A 27,422-nucleotide genomic window follows, 5' to 3' on the forward strand; every position below is an offset into this window, starting at 1 on the left:
TAGGGTATGTTTGGGTTTAGTTCTATGTGTTCCTTTGTTTTGTTTCTCTTTATTCCATGTGTGAGTGAAATCACTTGGTATTGGTATTTATCTTTCTCCTTCTGACATACTTCCCTCAGAATTCTTTTAATTTCTGCCATGTGTCTTCTCAGAGTCAGCTGTTTCCTGCAAGGAGAAGACTCCAGCCAGCAGTGAGCTGAGTGCTCCTGCAAGTCACTTTGATGGGACAGGCACACAGCTTTATCTTTGCCATCCAGCCACCCACCTGGGCTGCCCACAGCCACACGCCCTCCCTAGCCCTCCCTAGCCCTCCCTTTGGGAGGATCGAACCCCCTCCTGAGCCAGCCTGGCCTAAGCCTTCTGGGGTTTCTTTTGCCAGCAGGCTTTGTTCATTTATATGAGGGACAGGAAAGACTGAAGGGCAGACCCAGGGCCTGCCCTCAGGGCAGCTGCTGTCCCCCTGAGGCTGGCAAGGCCTAGCAGAGAAGCAAAGACTTGGAACCTGAAGTCTTGGGCTCAGCTCACTTTCTCCACGGAGCCATCTGCCTGCCCCAGCAGTGGGGATGGCATGGTGGGCAGTGGGGATGAGTGGGTGGGAGTTAAGGCCCATCCTCAATGCTTGTGGAGACTCAGAACCTGCCTGCATCAGGGCATCAAGCTAATTCACCTGCGCAGGGCTATAAAGGGAACAACTTTTACAAATGGAAACCACAGCCTCCTGAGTGGGTGCACTTTGGAAAGGGAGGGCTGGAAATCAATTGCCTTTGGGGAATTGGGAAGACTTAGAGGATCCTGGAATTCTCCGGGCGGGGAGGGGGGGGTTGCTTTTAATTGGTAGTTGAAGGGAGTGAGGAGGCAACACATTAGAAGGATTTGGGAGTCGGCTTCATTCCTGGAGGCACCTTTTAAAAAATGATTGGCTTTCAACCAGATTGCAGGGAGCTGGGTTCAGAATTTTTTTTTCTTTCTTCCTTAAAAGTCTGATTTTTTAAAGAAAGACTACAAAACACTGAGATTTTATGTGAACCTGTCCCGTTTTATAAATCAATTTCACATGAAGAGTGATGAAAATGACTGCTCTGCGTTTTTTGAATAATGTAATAATTAGTTCTGTGTGGTTGATAGAAGCACATGGCTGGGTGAGAGGGAGTCAGTACCTGGGGGCAGCAGGTGGCTTAGTCTCTTGTCCCCCAAAGAGTTTTTTCCAAGAAAACACAGCTGGTGTGAGTCCCATGCCGCCTTCCTGTGTTTCTTATTCCCCTCACCCACACCCCCTGCAGTTGGGAAATGCACAAGTAAACAAACCCAAACTCCTTTTGGTGCTGTGCGCCCCCAACCCCCCAAGTACATCTAATGCAGGCCACAGACAATTAGACAGTAATTGCTAGGCAATGAGAAAAGCAGGATGGTTTGTGAAGCCTGGGGTGGGGTAGGGTTCCTGGGAGCCCGGAGGAGGGGCATCCATCTAAACATGACTGTGCCAAGGGGGAGCTGGCTTGGCCAGGAGGAGGGGAAGAGCAAGAGGAGACGACCTCCTGGGATGAGCTGAGGCCTGGGAGTCCCAGCACATCAACCCCAAGAAGAGTTTTCACTTGGCCCCAGGCCCTGCGTGCAGGCTGGGAGGCTTCCCACCTGGAGTGACAGGAACCAGTGAGTGTCTGTTTCAGACGTGCTTTTTCCTTGGTTCTCTCTATCCCAGCCATTGGCCTTCATGACACTCGGGTACCCTGACCTCTTCTTAGGCACCACCTTCAACTTCCTTTCAGACCCCCTGTTCAGAGAAGAATGACAAACTGCCCCAAGATAGTGTTTTATATGTTTATTTTTTATTTATTTATGCATACAAGAACTGGGGTGTAGGGCAGAGGTGCGGTGGGTGAGAGGATTCACCAGACACAGAGTGGGTTGCAGAACAGGTAGTTCTACTGAAATACACTGCTGAGGGGAGCAGCGGGTGAGTCAGGAGAGGTCTGCCATGCCATGTGGGTAGCTCCCTGCCCGGAGATCGAATTCGTGCTGCAGTGGCTGCAGATAGCTTCATAGTGCTGAGATTTAACCTCTTGCACCACCAGGGAGGCCCACCAAGCTAACGTTTGATCAAAGGTAAAGGAAAGAATTTCATGGACATAAAACCCGAACATGACAAAGATAACTTGAACTCACTAATGAATGAGGGAACTAGTAAGATGCTATAGCCGTTTCAAAGGAGAATTCCAGGAGGCACGTTTATTTGCACTGAAGGAATGCTGAATCTGTTTTTAAATAGATGCAGTTTATTTAAACACTTATCAAAATAATCACAACTACAAAATAGATTTTTGCTGATAAGAATGACTGGAAGGAAGTATCTTTAAAAAAGTGGCTGGTTCTTTTAGGGGGGCGGGGGCGGGAGGGGAGGGATTGGGGTCAGAATGGGGGGCTGCAATTGTATGGGGAATATAACAATAAAATTTATAAAAAAAAAAAAAAATGCAAAAAAAAAAAAAAAGTGGCTGGTTGTTACCGGGGCGCTGTATGATTGTTACTTTTAAAAAATGGTGTATTTTTTTTCATTCTAATAATATATTTTATTGAGTCCATCAAATGACAAAAAAGTTACTAATGAGGTATTAACTTTTTCATTCTGTCTTAGAAATTTAATGTGTATTTTGGTTTTTTAAATTTTATTTTTATGTATTTTTTACATCATTTTTCATTTTTGCACAATGTATGCATTTTCATCTTGGTTGTAGTCCCCATACAATTCCCACCCCCCTTGTTTTGATCCTACTCCCTTCTCCCCCCCGTAATGTGTCTCTGGTTTATAGTTACCTGTTGATTTTGATTTTTACTTTATTATAATTAGTCCTTTTCCTGGTCCCTTATTTAGGTTTTCTAAATTCCTGCTATGAGTGAGACCATCCAATATTTATCTTTTTCTTTCTGGCTCATTTTGCTGAGAGGTGATGTTGGTTTACAATAAATATATAATTTAGGGGTCTAAGTTCACACCCCTTCAGATGAATGTGACCACCACATACCCATCACCAAAGCCCCCATAGTCTCTAGCATAATGTTCCTTTCTTATTTATACTCTTCTGTATTTTCCAAACTTTCTTAGTGAGCATATGTTAATATTACTATGATGATAGGAGAAATAAGAAACCTCTTGCAAAACATTTCTTAAAAATTGAATTACTGTAGAAAATGTAATGAAACAATTTATAAAACTTACCAACCAGAGGTAAAACAAACATTTAGATGCATTTACTTGCAATCTTTTTACTGTGTATGTAGGTTCTTAAGACAAGTGAGATCATAGTAAAAGTCATTTGAGACCTATTTGCTATTTTTGAGTTTGGGGGTTTTGTTTGGTTTAACTTTCTATTTGAAAGAGTATGAAAAGACTTACAGCATTAACTATCCTTTGAAAAGAGAATCATATGAAATATCTCAAAACAAGTGGACACAGGAACTAGTCTGTGCAGTGAAAACCTCACATAACTAACATAGGTCTTCGGATAAGAGTCCTTTCTGTTACCAACATCTTTCTGCCATTTACAGAGCTGTGAAATAGTTCAGAGACAATATAAAGGGGAGATAACCCAGCTGGACAGGAAAGTCCTGAATCCTTTTCACCCATTGCCAAGTTTTCCACATTTTTTCCTGATAGTAGAGAAACATGGGTCTTGGTTTCTGGAAGTCTCCATTGTTTCTGACCTCTGCCACTCCACCTTGGACCCCAAGGAAGCCCAGTCTCTGTCTACTGCACCTCAATGCTTTAGTTTTAGTTTGTTCACATACTGGACACTGTGTATGATACCATTTCAACAAAGAAATCTACTGAAAAAAAATAATATGATATGGAGCGCTGCCAGATTCTCCAAATAAAGAGAATAAAGACACAGAATGTTCAGTTAACTTTGAATTTCAGGGAAACATTGTTTTCAACAAGCATATCCCAAATATTGCATGGGATGTACTTATACTAAAAAAGTATTTTCAACTTTCTGAATTCTAATTTAACTAGACAGCCTGTGTCTAGTTTTATCTGATGATCCTAATTTTTATGTCATGTGTTAAGATAGTGGTGTAGATTTTCATATTATATCCAGAAGAAAAGGAGGTCAATTCAGGAAGACTGAGAGACTCTGCTTGCCAAGATTTTGCTTTAGTTTTGATTGCATTTTTGCTTGTCTTATTTATTTTTATTTATTTTTCAAGCACACCTAGATAATCCAGGGTCATCTACCAATTTCAGGATTATTATTATTTTTCTGTATAGAATGGCACCTGGTTACTACCTCGTATGTTCATATTTGCAACACAGAAATGACAATTCAGAAACCCTCAAGAAGTGTCATATAGGTTGATCAATCAGCTATGTGCCTACCACACGTTCATCTACAAAAACACATTGAATTCTCACAAAAGCCCTGCAGGAGAGGTAGCATTATTTATCCCATTTTACAGCTAATGAAAATAAGATACAATTGAGTTAAATCATTTGCCTAAGATTGTACAGTTAATATGTGAATAGGCAATCAGACTCACGGGAATATATTATTAACCATGTTTCGCAGAGTTTCTCTAATAAATGTTAGCTATTAGTATTAGTATTAGTATTATTCCTAACTATTCTGGAGAACACTGGGGCCCAAGAGAATGGAACAGCTATTCAGTTCCTTAGTCATATTAATTTGGGAAGATTCATAGTGTATCTTAGCATATTAATGTAGCTAAGAACTTGGAAAGTAAAGATACCCTTTAATTTTTTTCAAATAGACTTTAAAAATTTCAGAATGCTTCTAGATTTACATGAAAGTTGCAAAGGGAGAACAAAGAATTCCCTGGAACACTGTGTTCAGTCTTGGTTGTTAGGATCTCATGAGAGAGAGGTGCATTTGTCATAATTGTGAACACACATGGATGCGTTATTATGGCTCAAGTCTACACCTTGGTCAGTTTCCATGTGGTGCCCCCAAGCTCATATCCCAGATAGAACATCACACCTGCTTCTCCTGTCTCCTGAGCCTCCTCTGGGCTGGACAGATTCCCTAACCTTTTTTGTTCTCTATCACCTTGGCAGGATGGAGGGCTGCTGGTCAGATACTTAACCAGTGTGGCCCTCAAATTGGGAATGTATTTTTCTCATGGTTCAGCAGGAGCTGTGGGTTTGGGGTAGGAAACCCCCAGAAGTGTAGTGCCTTTCTCATCACGGTTTTATATCATCAAGAAGGCTTATTCGTGATCAAGTCTGATCACCTCAGGAAGTAGTATTTGCCAGGTTTCGCCCACACGTAAGCAGAGGGAAGCCTTGCTCCATCTCCTGACAAAGGAAGTATCTATGTAAATAATTTGAGATTCTTCTGCATTATTTGTCTCTTCCCCCCATTTATTTATGCAACCATTTATTTATATCAGTATAGATTTAAGCATATTTGTTTTATACTTTGGAATATAATCCAGTATGATGTTATTTATCTCTTTATTCAAATGCTCCACCATTAGTGACCAGGAGCTCTTTCAGTGGGCTTCTATGTTCTGTGCTAACATTTGTGTGTGTGTGTGTGTGTGTGTTTGAGATCATTCTTACTTTCTAACACTACAGGGTACTCCAGACTCATATATACTCACATCACCAGCTCTAGAATTAGTTATTTTTCAAGGAGCCGTAATTTGGAGAAACCGGGTACAAAGTTTGCTTGTTTTTGCTATGATTAATGGTCTCAGCCCTCCTAACAGAGAGCTTTTGGAAGTACACGTGCATGAGGTAACTTCATTAATGTTTTTAAGCAAATGTTTCCCAAACTTCTTTGAATAGATAGAATTCTTTGATGCACCCCCACCACCAACACCCAATGTCCCAAGTATTGCTCAACATTTCTCAGAATGTTAGTATTACATGGAATACAACTTACAGTGTGGTAATATCACTTGTGTATATGATTTTCATTAACAAGTATTAACATAATCATTATAGTATAATAATGGTTATTGACTTTGCTGTACTCGGTGTGATGCTGGTGCTGGGGTAGGGGGTGCATATACAACTGTCCTTTGCCAGGGTAATTCCTGGCCCTACCTTCTATTTTTTTTTTAAAGATTTATTTATTTATGCATACAAGAATTGGGGTACAGGCCAGAGGTTTGGGGAGTGAGAGGATTCACGAGAGACAGAGTAGGGAACAGAACAGGCAGATCGCTGAAATACACTGCTGAGGGGAGCAGCAGGCGAGTCAGGAGACATCAGCTGTGCCATGTGGGTAGCTCCTTGGCTGGGGATCGAACTCATGCTGAAGTGGTTGCAGATAGCTTCATAGGTTGCGTCTTAACCCCTTGTGCCACCAGGGAGGTCCCCTGGTCCTACGTTTTGCCAACAAAGTCACCTCCAGAATGCACAGAATACAGTGTGGCCCTTCAGGGTAGATGAAGTCACACCAGCCCAACTCTGCTCAGGTCTCAGCTCCAAACTAAACCACTGAGACAATTTGTTTGTGCTGTGAACTTCAGAGGGTTACAGAGAACGGGCTGCCTCCCGCTTTGGTCAAGTCCCTTCTCCTGGTGTTGTACAAAGGGGCTTTGATTATGGTAACACTGACTGAAGGAGACAATGTCACTCAATGATGTTTGCTGTTGAATCTAAGACTTTACTGAGAGAGCTGGGAAAAGAAACCCGGGTCCCAGACAAGTGCTTTCATTTCTCCAATGACCGTGTGTAGCCTTGGTGACCTTAGTCACCTGGACATCTGCAAAAGGGAAGTTGGGCTGCCTGTTCCATTTCCTCCAGGCTCCTCTGACTCACGTCCACATAGTGACTCTCACCACCCCATGGTTCAGATCAAAGCTTTACACACCTTGCACCAAAAACATGTTGCAGATTCTGCCCCAACAGAGTGATTTAGATGGCAAAGAGGTATTACAAGTTGGAGTCATTATAAATCCTATTGTAATCATTTCTGAATTATTAACATGAAGGATTTAGAGCTATTCAGGTGTTTTTGTGTTCATGTACAAGACGCTCTACTTTTTGTGTTATAAATGGCTGCTAATAACACACACACTTTAACTTGAGTGAAAACATATCTTGGATAAAGACCTAAATGATTAGCAATAAGAAGCTTGAGACGACATCCCCGGGAGCTGGCGGCTTGATAGTTATGGGCTTCAAATGGGATTCCACTTCCTGAACCTTTAAGTATAATTAAGCACAAAACATCACCTAAAGGAACACTGAGGATTTGCTGTAAACCTACAGAAGTCAGAAAATCCAGAATTTAGACTCTCAGGTCACCAGGCTCATCCTGCCCTGGTTAGAGGGTACTTTGATACTATTATCTTGAGGGGGGAGGGGATGATTTGGGGGGGGATCATGAGCTGCTTGTAATCTCCTAAACTATAAGGACCAGGAAGAGGGCACAAAAGCTAGAATTAAAAGCAATACGTATGCCAGTTTTCAGCTGCTTTCCTTTTGTTGGCTGACGGAAACCTATGGATTCTTTTGAACACATTTAGAAATGAAGTTTCCTGATTTGGAAAATCAAATGCTTGAGCTGTGCAAAGCAAGCAGTCACTTTCCATCTGTAATTATGTAGCTGAATCCCTGTGACAAGGCATTTCAGTCAAAGGGGCTGCTCCTTGGGGCCCCTCTCCTTTCCTTGGGATGTGAGGAAGGCCTGGCATCCAAGTGGTATAACTGGAGCCTCCCACACTGGAGGCCCTGCACTCCAGGGAGCCATTGTCCTCCCTTGTAAAGGGATGAGAAAACAATGGTTAGCTCCCCTTGGAGGCAACAAAATAGGACAGAATGGGTGTCCTGTGTGGAAATAAGCCCCGCTCCGCTTGGCAAATTATTTTCTTTTTTTTTTTAATTTTTATAAATTTTATTTTTATATTCCCCATACAATTGCAATCCCCTTATTTTGACCCCAATCCCTCCCCTCCCCGCCCCCCACCCCCCATAGAGTGTCTCTGGTTCATAGTTTTTGTTGTTTTTGATTTTCACTTTCTTATAATTATTCTTTTTCCTGGTCCCTTATTTAAGTTTTCTAGATTCCTGCTATGAGTGAGACCATCCGGTATTTTTCTTTTTCTTTCTGGCTTATTTCGCTGAGCATGATCCCTTCCAGCGCCATCCATGTTGCTGCAAATTGCATGTGTTTATCTTTTTTGAATGCTGAGTAATATTCCATGGTGTATATGTACCACATCTTCTTGATCCAGTCATCTATTTTTGGGCATTTGGGTTGTTTCCAAAGCTTAGCTATTGTAAACAGTGCTGCTATAAACATAGGGGTGCAGGTGCTCTTTGGAGTTGATGTTTCTGTGTCCTTTGGGTAAATACCTAGGAGTGGAATTGCTGGATCCTATGGAAGCTCTATGTTTAGTAGGTCCAGAAATCTCCACAAAGCTCTCCATAGTGGTTGGACCAGTTTGCACTCCCACCAACAGTGCAGGAGAGTTCCTTTTTCTCCACACCCTCGCCAACATTTGTTGTTGCTAGTTTTTTTAATATGTGCCATTCTCACTGGTGTTAGATGGTATCTCATGGTAGTTTTGATTTGCATTTCCCTGATGACAAGTGATGTTGAACATTTTTTCATATGCCTGTTGGCCATTTGCATTTCCTCTTCAGAGAAGTTTCTTTTTAGCTCTTCAAATATATCCCTCCCAGAGCCTGGGAGTAAGGAGGATCTTTGTCCTTTTTATGTGTCTACCCATTGCTTTTCTGTGTGGCAATTACAGTAGCAGTTTTCCCTGGAAAGACAAGAGAAATTAATGTACATGAAAGGAGGGGTCATTTAGGAAATGACCATGGTGAACCATTATACTTCTATTGTATCACATTGATTTAATTTTACCTAATTTCATAAAAATCTATAAAGTAGGTTTTCTCCAATTAGGGCAAGAGCTCAGAGAAGTCTGATAACTTGCTCAAAATCACACATAGCACGTATAGGACAGAGCTGGGGTTTGAACCCTCTGGCCCATGTTTATTTCCACCATAGTATATGGGCTTCAAATGGGATTCCACTTTCAGAGTATGTTCATGAATCTATCATGACATTCTTTCTGTCATCCTGTGAAAGCATTTTGCAAGTGTTTTCATAATTCCTACCTACAAGACACTGAGAAAAGAGAGCTGTTAATTGCAGAGATAGCTGAGTAAAGGGAAGGGGATAGGGACATGGCTTACTGGGAGGTGTGTCAGATTTCACATCCATGGGCCAGGTTAGCTGATGGACTTGGGACAGAAAACCATAATTAGACATTTGGTTCTGTGGAAAGGGACACAGTAGTGTAAGAGCAATGTTCAATTCCACTCTTCATCTGCTATAGAACGTGAAATAGTTCCTAACACATTTGTCTGTGTGATGTGAAGAATATTTCTTCCCTACACTGTACAGAGAAATAGAATCTCAGACTAGTACTCAAGTCAGATTAAATTTAAAGGATAAAAAAGGGAGGCGACAAGTTGGTACCCACCTCACCGGGTTGTTGTGAGCATTGAATATTATAGAGCACTTGGAGCACAGCCTGCACAGAGCAGGGGTACAAGTACTCACTAAGTAAAATTCAGTGTGTTGCTCTGTTGTCTTTACTGGACCATGAATTCCATTAGTAGCACAACTTCTGTCATATAATAAATGTTTCATGAGTGACAAACTCAGGGTAACTATTATGATTTCAAAATTAGTGAAATTCACAAATCCACTCCCATTTTCTCATTAGGAGTATGCGTATGTTAGGGGCTTAAGAATATAGAAAATTGCAAACTTAAGACTGATATTGCTTGACTTCTCTTTTTCAAAACTGGAAATTTATCTATATAAGTCTGAAGAAATCTAATAAGTTTAAGAGAGAATTACTGACTCTAAAAACATGTTTGGAACTTCAAGTTTTAACCATGTAAGTGTGTCCTGTTCCCCATGACTTGTTGAATGCTCAATTTGGTTGGTGAAATGAGTGTATAGAAACTACTGTGTTTTTGGAGATTATAGGCAAACATTTAATGGCACTTGAAAGGCACATTCATAATCTTCAGTAAAATTTTGGTCTATCCTTATGCTTCCCTCTGCCTCCTTCATAGTAGTGAGAAGGAGAGAGGTACTACAACAAATACTTGATTAGCTGTCTTGCAAAATTAAATTGGTTCTGATCTGGATATAGTGGAAAAAAAAATCCAGGCCTGGGAAAGATTACAGTGTTTATAAATCAAAGCAGTTGCTTTGATTTGTAAATGGCATTTTGTTTAAAAAAAATAAATCCTGATTTGTTAAAAAAAAAAAACAAAAACAAATTCCCTTTCAGGTTTGACTACAAATATGAAAAACCAGTATGGGCTGAAAGCCCAAAGTACAGGTTTTATCATGGAAATTCTAAAATTCCCTTTGCTGTTGCAGAGATGTGAGTTGTTGGCTAGATTTTCCATCCAGAAAACTTACCCAGTGGTTGATAATGACAGGTGGTTATGTAAATAGATTTCTGGAGCCAGGCAGTTGGGCTTCTGTGGAAAATAGAAGTCTACTAAGCAGAAGGGGTGCCAGGAAAGAGGCTGGCGGAAAGGTATACAGCACTCTCATCTACACAGCACCAAGTCCCAGTTGATGGCCCAGGTATGAGTCTGCCAAGGATCCCACATTTTCATGGGAGGCTCTTTTACAATTGCCAGATTGCCCTGGGTTCTGGGCATTTTTCTGTTTCTAGTTTATTCCCCAAAGCAACTTTGTGAGTGTTATGTTGAACTCTGAGGACCTGGAACCACAACTAGACAGCTCAGAGGGCCAGTGTGTCCCAAGTTACCGTCCAGGGAGCCTGTGGACGGTGACATCAGGACATTCCAACATTGGAAACTTTCATCCTGGTTTTCAAGGAAAAATACGTGCATTGCATCAGTTTGCTTTGTATTGTGTTCTGGAGAGACAACCACATTTGGGGGCAGGCAAATCTGAGCTTGACTCCTGCCTTCATCCCTAAATCATTTTATCCTGCTGGTTAGATTAATTAGACTCTTCCAATCTCAGTTTATAAAACGTGACTGATAAGTGCTGACATTGAAGACTTACTGCAAGACTTCTGTGTCTGGTATTTAGTGCGAGCTTAGTCCCAAGTTGTAACTATTATCTGTAGAACTTTGGACAGGACATCAGGGGTAATATTGTATTTGCAGTCAGCTGCTGTGTGTCCTACTAGAAGTAACTAAACCTCTCTGAGCTTAGGTTTCCTTATCTGTAAAATGGAGATAACTATACCCATCTCAAAGGATTTTGAGAAGGGTGAATGAAATGTTTGATGAGTATCTGGAAAAATAAGACCATGTAAGAGGGAATTATTTTATTTTTGTTGTTGCTGGTTAAGGCTGTGGCTACTACTAAAAATAACCAAAATGAAACAATGAACCTCCCCTAGATAGTTCTATCACTTTCCTCCTTTGCCTTGATTTCATAGCATCTGAAAGTTGAGCTTATCTCTTGTCTCGCTCCCCTTCTAGAATATAAATTCAGGATGTCCGGGAACTTTGTTGGAGGAGCTCATTGCTGTTTCCTCCACCTCTTTGTTCTATGTCTGTGTTGTCGAGGGCAGCCAGTAAATATGTGTAGGATGCATGAATCATGAAGGAAGGAAGGAGTAGAGGCTCTAAGCAGGAGTCTACTAGGGCCTCTTGGACGCCTCTCCATAGCTCTCCAGCATATGCTGGTACCTGACTGACAGTTCTGGAAGCATCATCCTTGAAAAGATGCTGTCCACCTCTGGACCTCTTCTCAGACCACCTCCTCCCCATCGCAGCTCCTCCTCCCCCCATCTAGTGTGTGCTCAGGGAATGCAAACTAATTTAACCAAAGCCAAACATAATTAGGAGAGTAAATCTGCTACTGCTGGAGTAGCAGGAAAAAATTCACATCGTGCATTCCAAAATGAAATCCGTCTAGCAGCTCTTGGCCCCCCTGCTGTGAGTATAATGGCTGTGCTGCTGTGGGCTGCCCCCTTCCATACTGGCCTGGAAGGGAAGGAGTTAACTGCACAGTGGTGCCCCTTTGCTGCCAAGAATGTCAAGTTAATGTCCACCCTACACATTTGCCCATTCTTAGAGGCTCACTCTTAGAATCACGGGATCCGAGGAAGTTTCAAATCCCAGCTGTTTCTTTCCTTTTGTCCATTTGTCCCGGGGGATTGGTCTCCCCAGAAGAGTCAGGCAGGCTTTTCTCATTTTGCCAGAGTAGGCCTTTTCCAATAAATGTCTCCCTGGTTGGTATGAGGAGCTAAAGGTCAGTTAAGACCCTCTGAGTCCAGAATAGTGTATTACCATTAGGCAAAGAATGCAGATTATTGTTTTTTATTTAAGGAGAGAGACACTTAAGAAAATAAATAAAATCAGTGAAGACCTTAGAGGCTAAAGGAAACTTTATCCTTGTCTCAGTCGCTTGCACTTTTCCTAGTTAAAGAAGCACCTCCCTCCCCGCCCCGCTTTTTGGTATCCTTGAAGAATGTGGTGTGTGGGTATCACCGGGTGGGTTTATCAGTGAATATGTCCTCCTATCTGAGAAAGTCATCTTCAACTTTTGGAGTAAAAGGATGAGGTCATGCTTGTCTTGTGGAGTCTTCCCCTTTCTTTCTCCTTGACACCCCAGATCCTTAAACACAGGATCAATATCCCTGGTTCACTCCATTTTACTTGAGAATTTAGAAGCATGTAAATTCTCTACCTGCATGTCATTAAATTGATTTTCATGTGCTAACCCATCTGAGGCTGTTTTGATAACTTGTCCAGCCCAACAAGAACTAGAAAGGTGAGGGATTTCCCCTTGTGCCCCAACGGATCCTGAATTCACCCCAGCTTCTGCTATTATCCAAGTGCTGGACTGAGCATTAGAGTTACAAAGAGAGCAGAAGCCAGCCCAGGGGTCTCCATGGAGGTGGGTAGCTTGGGGACCTGCAATTAGGGGAAGATGAGTCGGGGATCTAAGGGGCCTCTTGCTTTCTCTGGATTTCTAGTTAGAATTTGGGCGACATCATTCAACTGACCTCTCAGGGACAGGAAGCCTGGGCATTTGAGGAATTAGCCCAGCAAGCACTTTCTTTTGACTTTGATGTTATGTTTAGTTGGGTACCTGATGCCAAGTACACAGAGCACCCCCTTCCCACCACCAGAAGTCAGACATCCCTTGGCACCCTGCCCTGAGGAGGGGACAGTCTTGTGTGTGGTGACAGAACGGTTCATGGCTTCTTGGCCCCTCACTCAGGGGAAGGTGTTGCACCTTCGTCTGAGTCTTGATGCCTAACTCCCTCCTCAAGGCCAGAGCTTCAGTAACACACAGGGCACACCCGTCGGCAGAGGAGGGCAGCTCCTCTGTGGTGCAAGGAAGGCAGGGATGAGCTCCACGTGTCCCAACCAGACCCTAGTGGGAAGCGAATCTGAATCCAGGTCCAGATGTCCTTGTGCAGAACAATATTTACACAGCGAATCAGGCAGGGATGCCCACTCTGCTGAGCTTCTTACACAAGGGAGTCCTTAACCCTTTCAGGGTGCAAAGGAAATCATCCGCTCCCTCTCTGGGTTCTTCTAGGCAGGCAAATAAGCAAGCAAGCAGCAGACAGATTGATAAGAGAAAGAGTCAAAGCCAATGTGAACTGTGCTGTGGCTACTGCCTGGATGGGCTGCAGGGACCCAGCGTGACTAAGTAGCTCACCCAGGAGGTTTTTGACACCATTTAAAGAGCTCAGCTAAGACTGAAGACTTGGAGGCCGGGTGAGGAGAAAGGAAAGGCCAGTGAGGGAGGGAAAGCTCAGCGGACAAAAGTGCACAGATTTGCCTTTTGCCTTCACCATTGAAAAGAGGGAAGGAGATTTGATCTTCCCACACGGAGAGGGAGAGGCCCTCACAGAGAAAACTTTACTTAAAAATGTCTTTTTCAAAAGCAACCTCCCGTCAGCCTTCAGAGCCCCTTCCATGGAATTCACCTTTTTGCCAAAGACCTTTTGGAGTATCAGATTTTTGCTCCCTCAGCCCTGCAAAGCAGAACAGGGTTCCCACTTTCTGAGTGAGAAAAAAAAAATCCAGTCTCTGCTCTAGGAAGCAGCTGGCCTGCAGCTTCTCAGCGGCAGTGCTGGGGCCAGCATGGGGGTTTGCCCTGGCTCAGCTTCTCCAGAACCCTGTGTTTCCATTCGAAGAGATCTTGTCACCCCCTAGGTCTGTTGACTCCTTATTATTGTGCATGCTCTGTGTCAGTCACACACTTTCCTAGGCTGGGCTGGGTCTTCACAGGCCCTGGTATGCCCCCGGCACTTAGAACAATCCCTGGCTTAGCAGAGCTGTTCCAGACACATTTGTTTAATTAAAGAGGAAACACAGGAATAAATGTCTCCTTAGCACCTGGTGCTTCTTCCCTACACTATCATGGCCCTTAAAAGAAAAAGATTTCAACCTGTTTCAGAGGGAAGACTATCATTTCTATTTTGTGACTTTATTAATTAATTAATTAATTATGATTTATTTATTTATACAAGAACCGGGGTACAGGCCAGATGTGCGGGAGGGTGAGAGGATTCACCAGAGACAGAGTGGGGAACAGCACATACAGACAGACTGACTGAAATACACTGCTGAGGGGAGCAGCGGGTAAGACAGGAGAGGTCTGCTGCACCATGTGGGTAGCTCCGAGGCTGGCCGGGATCAAACCCACACTGCAGAGGCTGCGGACAGCTTCACAGTGCTGCGCTCAACCGCCTGCGCCACCAGGGAGGCCCTGACTTTATTTAAGTATCAACCATGGGTCCCCTCCTTGCAAGCCCATAAGGAAACTGTTTCTGAGCAAGACAACTGAGGAAAGAAAGATGTCCTGAGCTGTCGCACTGCCGGTGGCGGGAGACCGGACAGTAGCGTCTGCAGGAAAGGGTGGCCATTTTGGAGGGGGAGGCGAGGCAGATGCTCTGGTTTCTGGTGAGGCAGGCGTGTTCCCAAGGAATGGAAGGCTCAGCCATTAGAGGAGCTTCCGCTGGTTCTAAGTCTCATGTCAATGCTGAGTGGCAGGACACAGTAGCAAGAGGACCCCCAATCTCCTAAGTCATGACTCCTCCCCCTTCCTCAGCTTTGACATCTATGTTCACCATTTTGCTCTGAGAACCTGCTGCCTGATTTCTCTGGGTGCGCGCTCTGTGCATGGCTTCGCCCACCAGGAAGGCTAGCAATTCATGTATCCATTTCAGTTCCTCTGGCTGAGGCCCTGTAAATGAGACTGACAAAATGCAGGTTTACAAGAGAAAGTCCTAAGTGTATCAACATGAGTATGGTGTACACACACAGGACCTTTCAGTGATGGGGAACTCACGGGAGTGGTAAGAACTCAGGTTTCCAGAGCACAGAGCATCTGTACTGGTGACAAGACAAGGAAAAGAACTTGAGTTTCTAGGGGTGGTAACTGTGGGAAAGGAAATAAATATATGAGGGATCTAATGGAGGATAAGGGCAAAGTGGTATAGTCTCTGGGCTGCTAATGACCTGGAGTTGTCTCTGTTGATTAACTTCCATCCTTCTTTGTAAAGAGGGGGTGTGAGTGGTAGAGAGAGACCTTTACAAATTATGTCCTGTGTTCAGGAGCATAGAGGAAGGTGGAGAGCTTGCTTATATCTGCTTCTTCCCATTTATCTGCCATTCCAAATAATTCTATGCCAAGTATTATTATGCCATGTTTGGGGGTACCCATTCTGGTCCCCTCGAACAGACAGCGAATGGGTATCAGGGACCTCTAAGCACCAGGCAGTGAGCACAGCGGATAAATATGTCTACTTCGCTGAGCTCACATTCTAGTTGGGGTGAGATAGACAATAAACAAATAAATATATAAAATGCTCAGAACTTTTGTGGTTGATAACGATGCCAACCACAGCATTTGCCAGCTCAGCTAATGAGTCTCCCTGGAAACTTGAGTGGTTGATAAGAGGATTAAGAACCTGGAAAAGTCATACTAGTAAATCATCGACCAACATACTCGTTACGGAAGCTTATGGATCTTGATGGATGCAGGAATCTGTCAAGTACATTCTGGCTGTGAAGAAATTCAATTAAAATGTATATGTTTAAACTTTTTTTCTTAAGGTTTTTGTTCCAGAAATCAGACTCCCTTTTAGTGGGTCTCAGTATCAGGAAATGAATATCTGATTACATTTTTCTAAGGCAAGTCCCTTAGCAGCAGGTGGAGTCTCGTCTTATAGCTTCTGCATAATTCATTTTGGGGAAAGTCCCTTGAGTTTTGCTTTTAAAACTTGAGGAGAAAAATGAAGCTGGTTTGGGGGTCATAAGAGTTTTTAACCTTTCTGGATAAGCACAAATACCTAATGTGATTCCAGGAACTGATCCTGAAATGCGGATTTCTTGAGAGATAAGAGAGGAGCTTGGTCATTCTTGGGTGTGGAGTGGGCGTGCAGGGCGAGGGGGTGGGAGCGAGCCTGCAACAGAGAGTGAGCCTGGAAATCAAGCTGCAAGTAGGTTCTCCCTGCGGCTATGTCCCAGCAGCACTTCTCTGGAACCACTTTCATGCTTGGCCAGAGCTTGTGCCACAGGGACTTCTCAGCAAGTTGTGTCCCCTGCTTGGCCGGGTCAGGACTTCCACGCCACCAGAGCCACAGTAGGCCACGCGCCCACGGACATGTCTTAGCAGAGTGCCTGTGATTCCCCCAGGAGAGCACCCTGTCCTCTTCTCGTCTCGTCTGTTCAGTGGTAGGCCCTCGACCCGGGGAGTGATTGGGACATGGTAGGAATTGATCTGTGCTTCCTTAGATTCTGCTCTTTCAGAGCCCTGGGGGAATTATGGCCCGGGGTCTCCAGGCCTCTTGGATGGAGACATGTTTATGAGGCCAAAGACATTTTCTTTACGTCACCTTCAATTTAACTGCCCAGAGAATTTCTTCCAGGTTTAAAAGAAAAAAATCAATGTATTTTTACAAACACTGGATCATTAAATATACATATGCATATATGCTCACTTTATATTGTGCTTCTTTCATTCACTACCATATTATAAGTATCTTTCTGTGCCATTATTATCAATTGAAAAATAGCCTCTTTTCTCAGTTGCAAAGCCCCAGCCACCGTGTAAGTCTACTTGTGCTGCTATGACAAAAGACATAAACTGGGTGGCTTGGAAAACAAGAGAAATTTCATTCTTCTCATGGTTCTGGACATTAGAAGTATAAGATCAGGGTAGCAGTGTGGTTCTGGTGAGATCCTCCTCCAGCTGCAGAATGCCCTCTTCTTGCTGAAACCTCATGGGGGCAAGGAAGAGCTACAGAACTCTGGGGAAGATTTTGTAAGCACACTAACCCCATTCATGAGGGTCCAGCCTCTTCACCTAGTCACCTCCTGAAGACCCCAGCTCATCCCATCACAGTGGGCATTAGCTTTCAACATAAGGCTTTGGGGAAGACACATGTATTCAGACCTTAACACCCATTTCTGGTAGAAAATGAGAAACCATGGGAATGGAGGCTGTTTCAGGGTAGCAGAGCAAAGGGGTGAACAGTCACTACCCAGGAAGCCACGTGGCCCATGCTGCTTTAGTGCTACCGTGTGGGTGTTTCCTGTCACTGCTGCAGGGAGAGCAGAAACAGGAGCAGAAGTGCAGGGGCTTGTTCATGCAGTTGTTGGGACACTTGGGGGCAAGAGAGATTATGCAGCTATCCTGGCAGGTGAGAACCAGATCCCAGAGAACCCTGAGTGGAGAACGTAGGAACTCGAACTTTATTCTCTGTGCAGGGGGCTTTGTTCAAGACATTGGCCAGCGGAGAGAAGCAGCGAATGTGGATTTGAGGAATTACAGAGCATTCTTGGTTCACATGGCCTTTGGTCTCCTGTGCCTCTGATGTGATGTTTTGAGTCATTCTTCATGATGGCAAGGGAGAAAGGAAATGATCTGAGGTTACTGGGGGAGACTTGGGACTAGTCTCTGAGACTCTGGAAGGAGAAGCTACTTCCTGTCTCCCTCTGACGACTTGGTCATGGTCTGGAAGTTTGGAATGCTGATGTCACAGGCCCCTTGAGAAATCACTTCATCTGCTGCACAATCCCATCATTTTTCCTGCTCAATAACTGAGATCCAGGCAGCAGAGAAAATTACTGTAGTGAATCCAAGCCCCAGGTAGAGAAACACAAGGCTCTCTATGTATGTGACCATATTTAATAGAATTAGGATGTGGGTTTTTTTAGAGGTGACAAGTCCAGCTCTTCCTCTGTGTGTCTCTGTAACCTTCCTGCTCTCCCACCTGGTCTCCAGTGCAATGCAATTCCCCATGCAGGGGTTACCTCTAAGTTGAGACCCATTGCACCATATTTCCAGCCACCTGGCCCTCCCAGATGAGTCCTTTATGAGTGTGATTTCTACACATGCACACAAGTACACATGTGGGTGGCTATCTCTGGATCAGAGGTGGAGGTATGGACATTCAGCCAGTGGAGAAAATGATAATATTTAACCCTGTTGGAGGCCTTCGATAATGTTCTTTAGAGATATTCACTGCTTCATGAAGTTGGGTTCTGGATAAGTATCGGTGGGATTTCAGTCACTGAAGATGTGTTTTCAGGTGTCTGCTTATCTGGTTTTGAGAAAACCACAGGTAATGTGGGCCTCAGAAGGCCTGAGCTCCCTCCCACACTGTCTGGCTGGGGTCTGCCTACTTGGTGTCAGAATACAGGAAAGAAGGGAGCTTTCCTCAGCCTCCAGGACTCGCACTGCTCTCAATTCACAGTGACCTGAATCTCCAAGTCATGCTAATATACTTCTCAAGGCCAGAGGGCCTAGACTAACCAGAGTTCACACCAAGATGACCCTGATGGAAGAGGCCCAGCCCACACTTTACTTATTGAGAAAAGCCTGCCTTTTGGGGAGAACAACCCCAAGTTTCAAATCTTGGATCCAAATGAGATCCAAGTCCGGGGATCTCATTTAAAGGGAGGATTGTCAGAACTGAGTAGGTGCTCTACAGCTGGCTTGTCAACAACCAGGAGAAGGAACTTCTGGTAGTGTCACCCAGCATTGTACACACCATGCTTCCTCCTGGAACAGGTGCAGGTGAGGTGGATGACAACAGTGGCCATGAAAATTAAAAATCCCTAAATTGTCTTACCTGGATGCCAATGCCAGGGCTGCCAGCACTGGGTGATCTTAAACCCTAGCACCTGTTACAACTGTATTCAAAGTGTTTGTGAATTTGTGTTTGAATGTCTGTCTTCCCATCAGCCTTCGAGAGGATACGGTCAGCGTTCATCTCATTTCTTGCTGTATCCTCATTACTTTGGAGCGGTATTTGACACCTGTTAGAAACCCGATGACTATTTGTTGAATGAAAAATAATAACTAGTCATGGGGAGTGTTCCCTCCCTATCAGACACGTCGCATATATTATCCACTGTAATTTAATCAATACTACTCCTTGAGGGTACATAATGTTACTATCATCTCCATTTCATAGATGAAGAAATTGAGACCTGTGGGTTTTAGCAACTTGCTCATGATCACACAGATAAATTACACAATGAAGGTGACCTAAGTTTCAATGTCCTTGGATGGAAAGTGAGAGACTTGAACTGGGTCATTTCCAAGGGTCCTTTCAGTTCTAAAATTAAACTTAAAGAACTCGGTTCCCAGGCCAAAGCTTTTTCATCCCTATCTCATTGTCTTCCTATAACTCAGAGGAGGGTAATTTTAGGACAAATGTATAGTTTTCACAAACCTTACTTTATTTCTTTCTGGTGTTCCCTCTCTCAGGGGAAGGCTGTGGAAGGAATGAATTAGCCTGGTTATCCTAGGGGGGAGTCTCTCTGCAGAACTTGGCTTAGGAAGCTGAGGGATTTGAACTTGTGCCGCTGCTGGCAGGACTTCTCACTGTTTCTCAGATGAGCAATGGTTATGCAATTTACTTTCCCCCCCTTCGTGCACCACGGGATGCCTGATCTTGAAATCGCTCTCATTTAAGAATCTGTCTTTTTTTTGAAACAAATATGTCATCTGAAATCTTTTATGGCTTTATGGAAATCTAAATGCACTTTCTAAGTGCAGCTGGCCCGGGCGCATCTCCCTGCCTGCTTCTCACTCACCCTCAGTCACTCACACGGGAAGGCGCCTGGGTGTGAAGGGACAAGGAAGCTTGACTGTGGCGCCACCACCTCAGGTGATGAGGGGACATGAAACCCTGGCCTTTGAGGAGGAGTTCAAAGGCCCAGGATGGTTAGCTTGGCCATGGGCGACAGCTGCCATGGCTGTGTCTCCAAATGTTTGAAGTACATCTTGTTTTCAAGAAGAGACTAAACTCTGGGCCCTCGGTTGTTGAATCAGCCCTAATGCTGAGAGTTGGGGGCATTGGGTGAACCGGGCAAGCAAACGCCGCCCCCCCACCCTGCCCCTTCTGGCCTCCCTTCCCGTTCAGGTGACTGAACACCATAACCAAGAATGTCTGAGAAGTTCAGGCATCTGTAGGATGCTGCTTCTAGTAGGTTCTATACAAGGTCCCTCCCTGCCTCTCTTACTTTGCTATTGGAATTCTACTAGAAGAAATGAAATATAAATATTTTTGTATTTATTTTATTATAATTATTTTGGCTCCTTTCATTTTCTTCTCAAAAATACACAATCCTCTTCTGTTTTTTCTATCAGTTGGAATGATGAAAAGATGGCAGCATCTCCAATTGCTGTAACAGGGTTTGTTACTTCCTCTTTGACAAATTGCCTTATGCCAGGCATGGGGGTTTCAGCAAGATGAACTCGGTTAGTACCTTCGTGCACTAAGAAGTCTAGAGAAGGAAACAGACAATAGATACATAAAATGTGTTTATGTGCAAATAAAATGACAACTGAGAAATTATTACTTGTGATCTGTAGTGTGAGGAAAACAGACTGAGACTAAATATGGGAGTGATGTCCTCTTAGATAAAGTTAGACAAGCCTCCCTGGGAGGTGACATTTACGCTGCCTGAGGAATGAGCAGGTAGAGGCATGGAGGAAACTGCATGTGTACGTCAGTGAAAACGCACGTATTTCTTTCTAGATCTCGATCCAGTGTGTATATTGTCTGCCCCTTCTTACATCATCATTAGCTCTTTGGGGGGGCCTATTTCAGTTTTCTTAGTGCAATTCAAAAATCTTTATGTATCATGCTATATATCCTGAGCTCTACAAATACATCCTTATTTTTAACATTTGTGTATATTTTAGCCCTGTTTGATGTGAATAAACATCAGTGAGGCCATGACCACTCAGTAGGTGAAATAACTGCCCTCCAGCGAGATGTCTAAGAAAGATGAGAGCTTGAATTTGGACTTTGGACTATTTAGGCCTATGTCATCTCTCCAGAATGCTTCATCCCAAGGTGGATCTTCCTGGACATCTCCTGGGGTTCAGGGTTGTCTGGAGAAGGCTGAGATTCCCTCTTGATGTCCCACGTGGGCTTCAGGGACCCCTGTTCTCATCACTGGGGGAGTGGAGCTATGACTTGGAAGGAAGGAGAATGGCATAGGGACAGGAAAGCAGTTGGCCAGGAGACAGGCTAGACCAAGAGAGGGCAGCAGAGGGGCAAGGTCAGGACTTGAAGGGCCACGCAGAAGCAGCTGCAGGCTGTGGCAGTTCCCTTAACTTCCCTGAGTACTTCAGAAGGAAGCGGCCCAAGGAGTCTCCCCGAGAGGAAGCACTTCAGTTGGCTGGTGCTGCTGCCTTTGTTGGACACGAGCAGATGAGAGGGCGCCCTCCACCAAGGGAAGCTGCAGGGGAGAACGCACTGGAAGGGAGTAGAGGAGACAGCCAGCCACTGCCCTGCTTTGCTCCCCTTCACCTCTGGTAGATTTACTAGATCGGGGGGTTGTGGGGGGAGAAGAATTATTTGGGCCATTGCTCACACTTTGGCAAACCCATGTGTTCAGTGGAGAGTAAAATTGTGTCATCCTGATTCCATCAAATGAGGAGTGTTCATAAAGGTAAATATTTTTTCCAGAACCAAAGACACAGGTATCGTCTGCTGTACTGGGCTGAATAGTGTCTCCCCAAACCCTATCCCCATACCCCCTCAAACCTTGGACTCTCAAAATGCGATCTTATTTAGAAAAAAGGGTCTTTGCAGATATAATGCGTTAAGATCAGATCACATTAGAGCTTCTCTTAAGCCCAATATCCCGTATCCGCATGAGAAGAGAAACAGGCCCAGAGGCAGCTCACACAGGGAAAACACCATGTAAGATGGAGGCAGGGATTGGAGAGGATCAGCTACAAACCAAGGGATGCCAATGATTGCCAGCAACTTCCAGAAGCTAGGAGAGTAGGAGAAAAGTTCTTCTTCGGCAGGACCTTCAGAAGACAGGAGCTCTGCTGAATGCTTGACTCCAGACTTCTAGACTTCAAAGCTGAGAGGCTCACTCTGTTGTTTGAGGTCACCCATGCATGGAAATTTGTTGCAGCAGCCACAGGAGATGAATACACACCTACCTTGCTTAATAGTGAGAACCTCTGAAATTCCATACCGCAGGCCAGGTAGTGTTATCGGCTGCTGAGTTGCACCACGGCATGCTCTTCACCTCGCATCCTGCTGCAGTGGGCTGCTCCATTCTTTCTCTCCCTCTCCACTCTGAGTTCCTTGTGGCCAGAGGCCAGACTTAATTCATATCCGCAGCTCCTAGAACACACTTGACACCAACAAATGCTGAATGAATGAATGAATGAATGAACAAAATAGATATTTCTTGGCTAAAGCGGTCTTTTCAAAGACTCAGGAACTCCAAGCAACCCGTTGTTTTATGGCGCATTCCGTGGAGCTATGACGTGCCTGTCTGTGCCAGGAACTCTGCTGGGACTTGAGAATGCAAGTCCTAGCAGTCAATGCTTTAAGACTTATTATGGGTATCTCTGTTACTTGAAAATTTGAGCTATGATTCTGCTTTCATAAAAGACCTACATTAGTGTCTGTTTTACCACCCAAAACAATCCAGACAGCATTTCCACTTTCACTACAAAAGGAGAAAAGAGCATTCAGCGTTTGTCCTGCAGCAGCCAGTGCACTCCCGGGCAGTCCGGCCCCCCACGCCCCAACTCCTTCCCAGGATCTGCTTTATGCAGGCTGTGGGTTATCATACTATTCTTGCTTTTGATATATGTGGGTATGATTTTAAGTTTTATGTGTATTTGGAATGAATTGGTAGGTGGATTTATGGGGCTGGGAACTCTCAGAAATATTTCCATATGAATTAATGGTAATTGCTTCTTCACCGTATGCCACATCGACTTCTGGAAGGTTTCGTGGGAATGTTCTCTTTTCGGGTATCTGGGGAAATGTGTGTATTATTTTTTTTAAAGATTTTTATTTATTTATTATTTATACAAGCACTGGGTACAGTCAGAAGTGCAGGAGGGTGAGAGAATTCACCAGAGCCAGAGCGGGGAACAGAACAGGCAGACTGATGAAGTACACTGCTGAGGGGAGCAGCGGGCACGGCAGGAGAGGTCTGCGCGCCATGTGGGACCCTTGCTGGTGGCTGGGGATCGAATCGGTGCTGCAGAGGCTGCGGGCACCTTCACAGCCCAGCGCTCAACTGCCACGCCACCAGGGGAGGCCCAATGTGTGTATTTTTTATGGACAGCATGATAATTACTGCAGGGTCATTTGTAGACGGAGATAAGATGACTACTCTGGGCCGGGGTGGGACGGGGCAGCAGGCCAAACCAGTAAACAGTCAACATATAGTAGTTTTGGTACCTTTTCACCATGACACTGGGTTGGGGTTCCTCACTTGGATGGTGGTAGGAAAGCCTTCACTCCGAAAGGCGCCCTGTGAGCTGAGACTTAACTCAAAATGAAGATGAAAGTCCTCTAGCTGTGGAGGGCAAGGCAGAGGACACAGACACAGACCTAGGACACAGACCAAGAGCAGGGGTGGACACAGCGTTGGGACAGCAGAGAGAAAGCTGGTGAGCAGGTGTCGGGCTGAGGGGTAGGGGGTGACTTAGGTGTTTTTGCAAGGAGGGAATCAAAATCGAAATTACATTTGATGCTCATCATTGCTAAGGAGATACCCAAGGGCAGAGACTGTCCTGCACAGGGGCCTGGGCTGGGCTTTCTCCAAGGCCAGAGAGAGGGGACGCCAGCCCTTGCTTGTGTCCTCTTGAGGTGATTGGTCTGGGGCTATCCGTGGAGGCTGCTCTCATTTGGGGTTGTTTGTGCCTGGCCTTTGCTTTGTTTAAACCTTGTTTCCTTTGTGTGCTTGCAAAAGACAAGGCAGACCTGACTTTTGGGGACCATCTCTTGGGCTGATATTAGTTGCGTGTCACTGGCACAAGCTTTTCAGTCATGCAGTTTCCTGAGTGAGTCGGGCGGCAGGGATGTGAGAAACGGTCTCTTGTTATACAGTCATTTTGTTTGTCCTTGGCTTTGCATTTTCATTAAATCATAGATGTCTCTAATTGCTTCCATGTGGCCAAAATGCTCCTTGATTGGAATTCTATAGGAAATAGAGTTTGCTTTATTAAATAGCATTTCTTGAGGGATTTGAGTGGTCTTTGCTTTCCTCCCCCACCCGACCCCCCTTTTCAGTTTTTAATTTGTTGCAATGCATAATCGCTTGCTTCTGTGCTGCAATTGCTTTCCAGGCTTCTACAATCATGTATTATAATTCCCTTTATTACTGCAGAATCATTTTTAGCCTTCAGTTAAGATGACTGGACAAGAATCAGAATAAATAGATTTAGTATCTTGTTTGCATGGTGCATGACAACCAAGCCAATGGTTCCCCTTGCTTGCTCCCCTTTTTTGTAGTTCTGGAAAGAATGACATTAGAAATCACCATTGTTCAATCTCATTTAAGCGTCATGGCACCCTGGGACAAATAGGTGTTTTACTTCCTCTGAAAGGTAAAGTGACTTGTCTAAGGTTATGTGTGCAGAGTATGTCAGAGCCACATGTCAACCAAGCTCCTGGAACTTTGAAGCTGCCTTTTCAATCTCTTCTGCAGATGGTTCTCTAAAATATAAGTGAGGAGGTGAAAAAAAAAAAAAGAAAAGGAAAACTGGTTCAGGGACACTGGGACTAAACAAATTACATCTAGTAAAAAATGTTTTAGGGGCTCCCTTGATGCACACTAGTGATAATTACTGCTTCTTCTCCACCTGGAGTAAAAGGAAAGCTATTTTTACTTAATACAGAGAACGGTAACATACTGGGGCTGTAGTGTGAGTTGGCGAGTGCGAGACACGATTATATAACTCCCGTGTGAGTCCAATGGCTTAAGAACCAGGAGGACTGGTGCTGTAAGTTCCAAACCCAGGCGAAGGCCAATGTCCAGCTCAAGGGACACAGGGAGGTCATTTCCTTTCTGTTCCACTCAGGTCTTCAACTGATTAAATGAGGCCCACCCATACTGGGGAGGGCAATCTGCTTTATTCAATCTACTGATTCAGTGCTTTATCACATCCAGGACACCCTCACAGACACACCTGGAATAATGTTCAGGGAAATATCTTGGCACCTGGTGGCCCAGCCATGTTGATACAAAAAAATTAGTCACCACAACTGCCTGGACTGAAATTTTTCCTTTATCATTTATTGGTTAAGTAGCTTTGGTCAAATTACTGAATCTCTCAGAGTAGTACTTTCTTCATCTGTAAGTTGGAAACAGTAAAATCTACCTCTTAGGAACTTTGCAAGAATTACATGAGAAGATTTTGTAAAGTGAATAGCCCAATGTCTGACCTAGAGAAAATACGCAGTATTTGCTATTACCGCATTATTGTGATGACAACAGTAAGCCCAGGGGTATAGGCACTATTTTTGTGTATGCTTTAATGTTGACTATTTTAAGTATAAACTTTTCTAGAATTGGTAAATGGCGCATTTTGTTCCTAAATAGAAGTCCAGCCACTGGAAGGTAGAAGAATTATATGCAGCTGTGTCTTTGATATTTTCTTCCTGGGGGACTTTGACAAAGTGTTCAAGTCTCTGAATCTTACTTAGTTTCCTTACATATAAAACACTTGTGCTATTTAGCTTGATGTAAGTTTCAAATAAGATGCGGTCTGTGACATTCCTGTGCGCGCATCAACCCTTCCAATGGACCTTGACTGATGTGGCGTGGGCACTGCTGAGTCCAGACTCCGTGCCAGGTGCTGGCATTCCAAGCTGAGCAGGATGGAATTACTCAGAGGTGGGGTGGGGAAGGGATTGAATGGGAATGGGGAGGGTTGGGAATGGAACGCCTTTGGATGTGGACCAGCAGAGGTTCTCTGGACCACACATTGAGGAGAGAGACCTTCCAGGTATTACAGACATGGACGGAATTAGCACATGGTCATCAGCAGGGGTGGGGTGGGTGAGAGGATAGTTTGATGACCCTCAGTTGTGACTGATGATTACTTTAAAGATATTCCATGATAGGACTGGGAGTTAACATACAAATTTTGGGCCTTAAAGTATTAAGCAAGAAGGGGGACTCTTTGATACTGGTTTTCAGTGGGAAATATTTGCCCGATAAGACTGATGAGACTAAAAAGTCCAGGAGTTCAGAGACCCTGACGGCCAGGTGGTGCAAGAGGTGTGGAAGAGCAGGGCTCTGGGAACAGAGGCAGGAGCACCCAGCGGGGTGGGGGCAGGATGGGCTGGGAGGCAGGGCAGGAGCAAGGAGTGTGCCTCTGAAAGCTGAACCCGCACTGCATCTCACTTGGGATGGATAAGCTTTCAGGAGAAGACAAGAGAGGAGCGCTGCCTCCTGTCTCCTGCTCTCCCGGACCACAGAGTGTGTGGGCGTCCCTGGCACAGCTCAGTGCTTTGCACACGGCCTCTCACCTGATCCTCACGACAAGCCACGAATGGTGTTGATCTCTTCTCCCAATCTTCCAGATGAGAAAAACAAGGCCAGGTGAGGTTCAGGGATTCACCGAAGGTCACGCAGCTATTCCAGACTGGAGGTTGCTCGGCCTTGTCCTGGAAGACACTTGGAATCTAGGAAACAAAATAGCCCCAGACACTGTCACACCTGGATCTTCCTGTAAGGCCTCACGGCTGTAGGCAGAAATGCCAAGGGGCTCTGCTGGGTCTGGCGTGGGGTCCACCCCAGCACCTCACTTCTCTCCTCCTCGACCTCTCACCCCTGCTCCCAATACTCAGCCCAGACCCTGAGTGCATCCTGACCCCTTCAGCCCCTTCAGCCTCAAGATCGGGCCTACCTGCTTCCTCAGCTCCACTGGCCAAGTCTTTTCTTGAGAACAAACACAGTTATGCATCCCTTAACAACAGAGACATTCTGAGAAATTCATCTTTAGGTGCTTTTGCATCATGCAAATGTCATAGAGGGTAATCACCCAAACCTATTGTGGGTACAGCCTTTGCACCCTAGGCTTGCAGGGGTAGCCCCCTGTGACCTTGCCCTACAGGTGACCCATGGTGGACTGACGTCATTACGGGGTATGTGATAGTGTATGACGGGT

The 27,422-nt window shown here is 44.6% G+C and overlaps 1 protein-coding gene across 6 annotated transcripts in view; it reads left to right on the plus strand.

Annotated features, from left to right (window-relative positions):
- LDB2 (LIM domain binding 2) overlaps positions 1–27,422 on the plus strand; it is a gene marked incomplete at both ends in the record, with an annotated part of 315,239 nt that overhangs the window by 79,539 nt on the left and 208,278 nt on the right. The window lies entirely within an intron of this gene.

This window comes from Talpa europaea, assembly GCF_964194135.1.
Source record: "Talpa europaea genome assembly, chromosome: 5".
Classification (NCBI taxonomy): Eukaryota; Metazoa; Chordata; class Mammalia; order Eulipotyphla; family Talpidae; genus Talpa; species Talpa europaea.